The sequence below is a fragment of the Zea mays genome, chromosome 4 (genome assembly GCF_902167145.1).
Source record: "Zea mays cultivar B73 chromosome 4, Zm-B73-REFERENCE-NAM-5.0, whole genome shotgun sequence".
NCBI classification, from domain to species: domain Eukaryota; kingdom Viridiplantae; phylum Streptophyta; class Magnoliopsida; order Poales; family Poaceae; genus Zea; species Zea mays.
The window spans coordinates 240,223,724-240,235,114 of NC_050099.1; positions in this window are offsets into that span (position 1 = coordinate 240,223,724).

Sequence of the window (11,391 nt, forward strand, 5' to 3'; positions counted from 1 at the left end):
GCTGGAAAACTTCCCTATATGCGAGATTACCAGACAATACGGTGTGCCGCCGGACAATCCGGTGCGCCACTGGAAATTCGGCCAGGAATGGTCGGCCGCCGATCTGATTGGCCGACTTCCTTTCCAGCGAGGCACTAGACTGTCTGGTGCGTCATCGGACAGCCGCCACGTTAGTTAGTCATTGGTGGATGGTGCCCGTTTACGGGGAGAGTCGTTGAAGACCTTGTCCAGTGCACCGGACAGTGCATTGTTCATTGTTTGGTGAATTTTATAATTAAAATTCCCGACAGTAGTGTCTTCGGCTGTACGCATAACCGACTGGCCCAAGTTTGGCTCTTTTGAGCCAAACCTATCAAACTTCTTTTCTTGAGAGGTTCCCTAGCACTTAGACAAATATAATCAACAACTAAAACAATTTACTAAATATTGGGATCATACCACTTTCATTCATTTTCTTCAGGATTTACTATGTGTCCCAAAACTAAGTCCAAATTCCACTTTTCTTGCACAAAGGAGTTAGTATTCAAACAAAGGTACAAGAAACATAGTATAATGTAAGTGCAAGTTATTCAAATACGTAAACCTCGTGTTTTTGTAGCTTTACCCAAAGTTGCACTTTTGGCCTTCTAATTCAACTTATTTGGACTTTTTGCCTTCAATTATGCAGTGGAAGCCTTTTCCTTTGTCCAAACCCCCCATTTCCCTTTCAATCCACCTTTGAGACTACATCAAAATCATTCAAACAAACACATTAGTCTCAAAGGGTCAAGTTGCAGTATATCCTCCCCCTCAATATATGCATCAATGCACAAGGACTTGTGAGGTCCGGGGAAGACTTTCTACAACTTGAGCACCAAAACAAGCAATAAAGAAGCATAACTAACATGATCAAAGGTACATAAAGGATGTATACTATAGATCAATCCAAGTGTTGGGGGCCTTCGTCTTCCGAACCTCAAAAACACGGCTAACCACTTGTTATCAGCATGTTATTAAGTATTACAAGAGCTTCGTTACCAGAAAAACTTCGACATATGTCAATGGAAGTACGACAAAGCAAGCTTCGCTACGTTGATGTAGGGAGGCGACGTAAGGAGAAGGTGTTGTTCAAGTTGCTAAATGCAAATGACAATATTATCCTTGTGACATTTGTAAACCTTGTATGTAATCTTTAAGGATATGAATGTAATATCGTACGAAGCTGTACGATTGCCTATAAATAGATAAACATTACCTCCGTACTGTTCACGTTGGATTGGAATTGCATTCATGCATTTACCTTCGAGCAAGCCGAAGGTATCAATGTAATGTGCATTGTGTATCAGTTTGTTAATATATGAGATATATCTTAATAATGTTTAAACATTCGATATGAAATGAATAAATGGCATAATGTTACACTCGTAACTATGTTTTTATATTTGTGAATGATGAAGACATGTTCTTCATGACCTTCGTCCAAGACTTATTTTGTCTGAAGATAGATAATGCTTCAAAGGACGAAGGCCTTTAACGTTTAACAATTGTGTTGCCTTGTTCTTGGTTCACGGCAATCAGAAACAAGTGACCAACATTGGCGCCCACCTCCGGTGAACTCAAACGACCACCTTCATCTAGATAACTCTACAACCACCTTCGTCATGCCGCCGAAGAAGACAACGATGCTAGGGGTTGTCCTTGCTCCTCTGGACACCAATAAAGATGGGCTTCTTCAAAGGGAGGTCCGAAGCCAGAAGAGGAAAGCTACTAGCCCAACATCACATGATGAAGAGTTCGATCAAGAGATCAGGGATCTAGAAGCTATTCATCAACAAGTGGAGAGAAGAAGAGAGAAGATGCTTCGGTTGGCTGAGCTCCAGAAAAAGATTGACGAAGTAGCCGAAGAAATGCGACACATCGCACAAGACAATGAACAAGGGCATAAGCCACAACAGAGAGACCTTCGTCAAGAAGGCCCTAGCTGTGATGATATATGGTATGACGACTTTCACCATGATAGCATTGCTTTCGGTGATGCTTCCCCTCTAGCTACAGAGTTGCAGGCTACCCCATGGCCACCTTCATACAAGCCACCCCAGCTTTCCATGTATACTGGCCACTTGGACTTGAAGCAGTTTCTCATGAGCTACGAAGCAACCATATCATCATATGGTGGAAACACCGCTGTCATGGTGAAATCCTTCGTCATGGCAATCAGAAGTGTTGCTCAAACTTGGTATTCTTCTCTTAGGCCAGGAACAATTACGTCATGGCAGAAGTTGAAGGATATGTTGGTCACTAGCTTTCAGGGGGTTCAAACGAAGCCAGTGACCGCTCAAGCCTTATTCCAGTGCACACAAGACTACGAGGAGTATCTGCAAGCATACGTCCAAAGATTTCTGCGTCTCAGAGTTTAGGCGCCAACAGTGCCAAATGAGATCGTCATTGAAGCCATGATCAAGGGACTTCGTATTTGGTAGGCCCATTGAGGAAAGTGCTTTTCATGTCCATTTGAAAGAGCTTAAAAGAATGGTGAACAACATAGGCTAATAAAATTTGGATAGACTCTAGCCTAGCTATAGGAGCAAAAGTCTCCTCAAAATCCAAATCTATGACTTGGGCATAACCTTTTGCCACAGGTCGAGCCTTGTTTCTTATCACCATCCCATACTCATCTTGCTTGTTGCGAAACAGACACTTGGTTCCCACAACCTTTTGCTTTGGACGTGGCATCAGGCTCCAGACTTCATTTCTCTTGAAGTTACTGAGCTCTTCCTGCATGGCCATCATCCAGTCTGGATCCTGCAACGCTTCTTCTATCCTAAAAGGCTCAATAAAGATAAAAAGGAGTAGTGCTCACAAAATAGCGATACATGAACAAGTAGTTAGTCCATTGCTGATGTCACATAGAATTTGATCCACCGGATGATCTCGTTGTATGGTGGTACAGATTGGAGCTGGAGGTGCATGTGGTGCGTCTTGTTCCACCTTGTCTTCTTGTTCATGTGCTCCCCCTTGAACCATGCTATCATTTTGAAGTACCTTTCCTCACCTTGACTTGGAGGTTGCGCCATCGTTGAGCAAGAAAGCTGATCTTGTTCTTGTTGTTCCTATGATCGCACATCACCAACTGCCATAGTCCTCACTACGACCATCGAAACCTTGTTCTCATTTATATCATCAAGATTAACTTGCTTCCTTGGAGAGTCATTAGTCTCATAAAATACAACATCACTAGTGACTTCAACGAGTCTAGAAGATTTGTTGAAGACTCTATATGCTTTTGTATTTGAATCATAACCAAGTAAAACCCCTTCAATAGCTTTAGGAGCAATTTTTGAATGTCTACCCATCTTAACCAAAATTTAGCATTTGCTCCCAAATACACTAAAATAAGAAACATTGGGTTTGTTATCAGTTAGAAGCTCATATGTCGTCTTCTTGAGGAGGCGGTGAAGATAGAGCTGGTTTATGGGGTGATAAGCCGTGTTCGCATCTTCCAACCAAAAACACTCAGGCATCTTGTATTCTCTAAACATTGTTCTCGCCATGTCGATGAGTGTCATGTTCTTCCTCTCTACCAGACCATTTTGCTGTGGAGTGTAGGGGGCGGAGAACTCATGCTTGATGTCTTCCTCCTTAAGGTATCTCCACTTGAAGGTTCTTAAACTCAAAACTATTGTCGCTCCATATCTTCTTCACCTTTAATTCAAACTCATTTGAGCCCGCTTAATGAAGCGCTTGAGGGTTCCTTGGGTTTCAGATTTATTCTGCAAAAAGAATACCCAAGTGAAGCGAGAATAGTCATATACAATAACTAGACCATACTTAGTTCCCCTCGATGCTAAGATAAGTAATGTGTCTGAATAGATCCATATGAAGTAACTCTAGCGGTCTTGACGTCGTCATTACGTTCTTGCTTGGATGACTTGTTCCCACCTGTTTTCCTGCTTGACACGCTACACAAGGTATGTCTTTCTCAAAAAAAACACTGGTTAGTCCTAACACATGTTCTCTTTTTATAAGCTTATGAAGGTCCTTCGTCCCAACATGTGTTAGATGACGATGCCACAACTAGCCCATTTTAGTCTTAGCAAGTAAACATGCATCTAGATCGGCATTCTCTTTAGTGAGGTCAACCAAATAAAGCTTGTAGTTTAATACACCTTTAAATGCTAATGAACCATCACTTCTTCTAAAGACAGTTACATCAACATTTGTAAATAAACAATTATAACTCATATGACATAACTGGCTAACAGAAAGTAAATTATAACCAAACGATTCTACCAAAACTACATTTGAAATTGAATGCTCGATAGTAATCGCTATCTTGCCTAACCTCTTTACCTTGCCTTGGTTCCCATCTCCAAAGATGATTGAGTCATGGGAATCCTTATTCTTGACGTAGGAAGTGAACATCTTCTTCTCCCCCATCATGTGGTTTGTGCATTCGCTATCGATAATCCATCTTGAGCCGACGGATGCATAAACCTGCAAGGAATTTAGGCTTGGGTTTTAGGTCCCCAACTAGTGTTGGGCCTTATCAGGTTAGTTACATAAGCTTTTGGAACCCAAATGCAGGTTTTACCATTTTTGCATTTCAGTTTCACATTATAAGCAACTACTCTATTATTCTTGCAATATAACACATATGAAGCATCAAATGTACGAAAATAGCATAGAAGGACCATGAGATGAATTCCTATCCTTAGGTGCATGAGAATCAACATGAGATGCATGGCAGCTAGGTCTACCATGAGCATGTGAAGAACTAGAAGATGCAGTCATGGCATATGAAGAATAAACAACATCATGACGCATAACATGTTCAACACAAGCATCACGATAAACATTACGATCACAATGAGAACCATTCTTTACATGAGCATATAAATAAGCACAATTCTTTCTATCGTGTGAAGAATGTGAACTACAAGCCATAGGTGCCTTTCCCTTCTCTTTAATGAAGTTGGGGACCTTATGGCTTTTTGTGTCCTTAGCTCCCCATGGAAGCCAAGTTCATGTTTAATGCAGGGTGTTGGAACTTGCTCTCCTGGGCAAGTTGATCCAACGGGGGAGTGGAAAGAGTGCAAACAAGGTTTAACTCGAGATGGCAATTGCTCTGTTAATCCAGCCTCTCAAGGGCACTGTACGGGGGTATTTATAGGTGCCCGAGTGTCCAACGTCCCAATGTAAGGACGTTTATGTCCTTGGGCACCTGGACTATCCCCAGAATATTCCCATAAGGGAGGGTTACAGACCATCATTACAGAAAAGCTATTACAAATCAGGCCCGTAACACGCTTCTCCGTGCGGGGCCTGTTACAGTGGGTCGAATCCCACGTGGGCCTCCAGGTCGGGTGAGGATGTGGGATGGAGAGACTTCATCGTAGACCTTCGTCTTGCTGTGAGGAGTACGAAGGGTGGGCCGCGCCGGTCAGCTTGCCTCCGTTGGTGCAGCGAGTTGACGAAGGCCTAGAGCGAAGGGTAGCGTCTTCGCCTTCGCCCCAACATTTGCCCTCCGAGGGACCAGTTCGACTGAGTCATCTGGTGCCGAAGACGTCGCTAGATGGTGGAGACGCTGCCCTCGCTCAAAGTGGTTCCGTGGGGGTTTTTGATGTGACCGTTGATGGACGTGGTACTGCTGGACTGCGGGCTTCCCGAAGCGTCGCGCCCTGTGTATAAAAAGGGGGCGGCGCGGCTCAGGCTCTCTTACCTTTCTGTGCGCCGCAAACCCTAACATTTTGAAACCGTTCGCCCTCTCGCCTGCCCTCCTTGTTCCTCTTCATCGGGGATCTGGCCCGCGTCAAGCAAACCATGCGCCGCCGCCAACGATACGTAGTAATGTTGTCTTCTTCTTCATTTGCTGCGAATGCGCCGTCGGGCGAATCGTCGTCTGAGGATACCTTTAGCGATTTGGCGGCGATGGAGTTACACCCAGGCCACACGGTGGAGTTCGGCGTTTCGAGGATCTCCTCGGTTCGCGTGCAAGACATGCAACACTTGGGGTATTTTGGGAATGGAGTTGGACGAGTTTCGGGGGCAGAAGAGATTCCTGAGCCGGAGGGTGAGATAGTTGTGTTCGAGGCATTCTTTATCGTCGGCCTTCGCCTACCTGCACATCGTTTTGTGGCGGAGGTCTTGCAGAGGTATGACGTGCAGATCCACCAATTGACACCTAATGCTGTGGTGGCCCTGGCGAAGTATGTCTGGGCGGTGACTTCGTATGGCGGTCAGCCCTCTGTAGAGGTCTTCGCCAAGAATTATTGTCTGCACTGGCAGAAGAGAAAAATTGGAAGCAAGATTACACACTTTGGATCATGCACCTTTACGCCGAGGACCTGGAAGACTTCGGCGGAAGTTGTGGAACTAGTTCACTGCGTCCGCAACAAGTGGGGCAACTGGTATGATTATTGGTTTTATGTGTCGGGAGGCGAAGTCGAAGACCTCCCAGGACTCCCGACGGCCGTGATGTGTTCCCACTGTTATGTGGTGTTCCCGCCGTTTGAGGTGGCGGAGGATGATAAGGATGAAGGGGCCCTACGGTGTGCTGCCCGCATGAGCAGCGGGCGCGATTTGGTTGAGGAATTCATCGATTATGGGGTGTGGCCCTTGGCGCATGGCTGGGCGCTGGGCGAAGTATGCCCTCGCCAGATGCCCTCCCTGGGCGAGCAGCAAGTGCGAAGTCCGGCCTTCATGGTGGATCTGCGCGGCCGGGACCCAGCTGCATTCGTGCGTGAGTTGGAGGACGGAGTTGTGAGGATTGTGGGGCGGTATGTGCCAAGGACGGAGGCACTGCGGAGTTGGGATATTTGTGGATCCAACGTTCGCTTGAATAGGGTCTTCGAGTTGAATCGTTTGCCGTACGGTGGCTATCTCGGGGATGACGCTGTTGTGGTCGTCGATCGCCGCGGGAAGAAACCGATGGCTGCGGCTGGGGAAGGCTCTTCACAGGAGGCTGCGCCGACCATGAAGAAGAGAAAATTAGGTACTGCAGCTGAAGGGTTGGGAGTCTCCGATCGTTTAGGTACTTGCGCGGCCCTCGGGGAAGGATGTCTTCGCTCGAGCTCCAGGAGTCTTTGGCGCGAATGCTAAGGGTTACCGGGGGTCGATGGCCAAGGAACGTTTCGATCCCCCGCGTGGCCGGCAAAGACATATTTACGTCTCGTATGGCTCGTGAGTTGAAGATTTTTCCTTATGGACGGAATATTGTTGCTGTTGTATCGGCAATGATGGAGAAGGATCATCAAGATGCAGCGCGGAAGCGTCGGGCGGTCACTAGGGTCGGGGACCCTTTCCGTGAGGCGAAGAAGGCGCGGGGAGGCGCGAAGTTTGCCGCCCCTAGCAGTAGCAAACCACAACCGACTGTGAAGCCGCCCGCCCCCGAGCCCAGCAAGTCTTCGGCGGGTGCAAAGGCTGCTGCTTCTGGTGCGGGCAAGCTGCCCTCGGCCGAGCCCGCGAAGGAGCGAAGGCTGCCGTCGCCGGCGCGCACTGACGTGGCGGCGACGCGTGTTGCTGACTTTGACACGGACATCTGCGTGGAGAATTATCTCGTTGGTAAGTTTTTTTGTTTTTTAAATGGGGACTAGGTCCTAAACAAGATCATGGTGCAGGGTCGGATGTGGGACAACTGGCTGTTGTCTCGACTCCGGTGGCGGCCACTTCGCCGACGGTGGCGGTTGGTGCGAAGGGTGCTTCGAAGGACCCATGGTCCAACTTCTGCGCGAGCGGCGAGATTTCGTCGGCCGCCACCGCTAAAGATGTGGCGGGCTCTGTGTCCCTGCAGCTGAGGCATGCGCCGCAGCAGCTGAAGCATGTAAGTCTTGTTGGACTCCGATAGTTCATTATTCGTATGTGATTGCGAATCTCATGGGGTTTTTTGTGGCAGGCGGCTGCCTTCGCCGACCATGTTGCGTCGGGTGCTCTGACTTCGGAGTTTGCTGTCGAAATCGAGCGTCTCCGGACGTAGCATATGGATGCTGTTCGGGAGAAGTTAGCTGCGTAAAACAAAAGTCGCAGGCTGACAGAGAGGTTGGCTGCTGCAGAGGCCGAGAAGGGGGATCTCTGACGTCAGCTAGTGGAGGAGAGGAGGGACGCGAACAAGGCCATTACCGATGCACATGCTGCTCAAGCCAAGGCCAAACTTGCACGGGCGGAGGCCAGTCTCACCCGCCAACGCGTCGAGGAGCTGGAGGCGAGGCTCAACGGCCTGCGCAACCGCGTGGACAAAACCGAGGCCTCGACGCGTGCGGAGGTCGAGCGGACGCATGCGCAGCTCGTGGACGCGTACCGGGAGCTGGGTGCGCGGACCGCCGCCTTCGAAGCGCCCGACCAAGAGGTGGGCCTCTGCTTCCTCGAGTGGCTACAAGAGGAGTTGGGGGTGCTCCCGACAATCGTGACGGGCCTCATGTCCTTTGCCTCCCTCGTCACTTGCGAGGGGGTTGTGAATGCTCTGTCCCGTGAGGGGTGCGGGCACTTCGAGGTCTTCGACCAGTCGGATGAAGGCTTCGAACGCGAAATCTTCCTGGTCGAGGACCCGGTTCTGAAGCTGTCGGCGAGGGCGCTCTTTGACAGGATGTGGGGCCCTCATGGCTGAGAGACGGTCCGAGAGAGGTCCGACCGGGCGATTGATCAAGTAAAGGCTCATCTTTGTGTGGTTATATGTGTGGGTATGTTTGGGTATGTGTGGTTTTGCTGAAGGAATGTGCTATTGCTGTAGATGGCGCACGACAAAGAGGTTGAGGATCTTGGCGATCTAGACGGCACGCTGCCCGAAAGCATGCTCCCCGAGGCATCGGGGGTGGAGCTGGCGCCGCCATCCGATGCGTGCAAGGGCCCCTCGGCGACCCCTACGTCGACCGCGCCGACTGGAGCTGGCGAAGACCCCACGCCAGCCCTTGCGCTGACGGGTGAGGACGCTTCGAAGGCGATGGGTGAACCAGCTACCGGAGACCCTGCGGCGGCGGCGGCCGGGCCTTCACAGGTGGTGGAATAGAGTTTAGGGATTTTAAGTGTAAACTTTTGTCTCTGTGATACTGAACCTCGGTTGCTGCGCATGTTCCGTCGTTTGGGCCTGCGCAAGCAACCGTTGCTGACAATACTGATTTTGTGGCGGCCTCAACCGTAGTGCTTGCCGATGATAGTTTGTTTGGTTCTGTGTCTGAGTGTTTTGAGTCTGATGGTGAATCTGGGAGTTCATTTCCTTGGACGGAGGAGTCCTCAGATGAAGGCTTGGATTATTTTGTTGCGTTGGATGTGGCTGAGGCGGAGACTTCGCCGCGTGTGGAGGATGTCGGGATCTTCCTAGTGCGAGTACTGGGTGTAGGCGGCGAAGGGTGGTGGGAAACCATAGCGTGGGTGAATTTTCGCGAAGTGGCAGGCACCGTTGTATGGGGATGGAGCGTGGCCGTCTCCGAGTAGACCGAGTTGGTAAACGAGAATTGTTGTCCTCGCCGATTGGGTCAAGCATAGGCGAGGGGGATCTTCAGAAGCTTTTTGAGGGTGAGGAATTGAGGATAATGTTGTTTAATTACAGGGAGATGGGTATCATCCCGAAAGTTGAGCCGATGTAATATATGATGCCCTCGTCGTGTGTATGTAATTGTAATTTGTATGGTAATGTGGCCTGTTTGTCGTATTCGTACGCCTGTGTTGGTCCGGCTGCGCCCGTGGGCGAATTTGCGCGGAGTGTCTTTTTGATGAGAGACTTCGATTAACGTGCTTGGTGTGCTATTCCGGCTGCACCCTTAGGCGACTTTTGCGCGGAGTGTCTTTTAAATAAAAGACTTCGATTAACGCACTTGTTGTGCTATTCCGGTGCACCCTTAGGCGACTTTTGCGTGGAGTGTCTTTTAAATAAAAGACTTCGATTAACACACTTGTTGTGCTATTCCGGCTGCACCCTTAGGCGACTTTTGAGCGGAGTGTCTTTTAAATAAAAGACTTCGATTAACGCACTTGTTGTGCTATTCCGGCTGCACCCTTAGGCGACTTTTGCGCGGAGTGTCTTTTAAATAAAAGACTTCGATTAACGCACTTGTTGTGCTATTCCGGTTGCACCCTTAGGTGACTTTTGCGTGGAGTGTCGCACGCAAGGGTAGTCTGCGCTGCCTCTCGCGGTGACTTTCGGAGTGGTCGAATGTCGAAGACCGTCGATGCGGTCTTTTTCAACATGTTGCGTTTGAGTTTTTGCGGGGGATTTTTGCAGATATATTACATGGCTCCGCCTCGTTAAAAACCTCACCCCCGGGAGGAAAATAGTGTGGGCCGAAATAGTATTGTTTGGTGGATTACAAGGACGCGTGGGCCCTGAGGGTTTAAACAAAAAATTGCAGAGATTGTCAATATTCTAGGAATGCTCTTGGTCTTCGCCGGATGGCGTTGTCAGCCTGTACGCGCTGGGGGACGCCTTCGATTTGACGATGAATGGACCCTCCCACTTCAGCTCCAGTTTGCCCTGTGACTCTGTCCGAGTGGTTCGGATGAGTACGAGGTCTCCTTTGTTGAATTCTCTTGGGATGACCGCGTGGTCGCGCCAGACCTTGGTTTGAGCTTGGTATTTGTTGAGGGCCTGTAGGGCGAAGACGCGGTCTCCGTCGATGAGGTCTTTTGACGTAGGTTCGTCGACGTCGGGGACCGCTGATGCGCTTGTTCGGGGTGACCCATGCTTTATTTCCTGCGGGGTCATGGCCTCCGATCCATATAGTAGGCGAAAAGGAGTGAATCCAGTTGCCCGGCATTCGGTCGTGTTTAGTGCCTAGACCACTTCGGGTAGTTGGTCGGTATTCGACGGCGACGAAGGTGAACTTGAGGTTCCCTTGAGCCATAGGTAGTGGCCCGACAATATCCAGCCCTCAGCGTTGAAGTGGCCATGTGTGGGCGATCAGCTTGGTGAACTGCAAAGGGTTGCCCGAGCAGGGAGAAAACTTCTGGCAAGCTTCGCATGACCACGTGACGCGATTCACGGCGCAGATTATCGCGGGCCAGTAAAATCCTTGACGGATCACCTTGGCAGCGAGGGCCCTAGGCCCTGAGTGGGAGTCACAAATTTCGCTGTGGACTTCGCATAGGATCTGAATGCCTTCAGTTTCGGTGACGCATTTTAGCATTGGTTGACTGATCCCCTTCTTGTATAGCTGATCCCCGACTAGTACGAAGTCCCTGCTTCGGTGCTTGAGGCGCTTGGCCTCATTGATGTCACTCGGGTGGTAGTATCCTTGCAGAAACAGTGTTATTGGGCCCGCCAATCTTTAGTCATAATGAGGTTGACGATGCGATGGCCTTCGTCGTCGTTGGTTACTTGTAATCCCTCTGGGTTGCGGACGGCCGATGTGCCAATGACGTGGTAGAACACGTCGGAGGGCAAGGTCTCGCCTCTGGCGCTGCCTTAGCCAACGCGTCGGCCTCTTC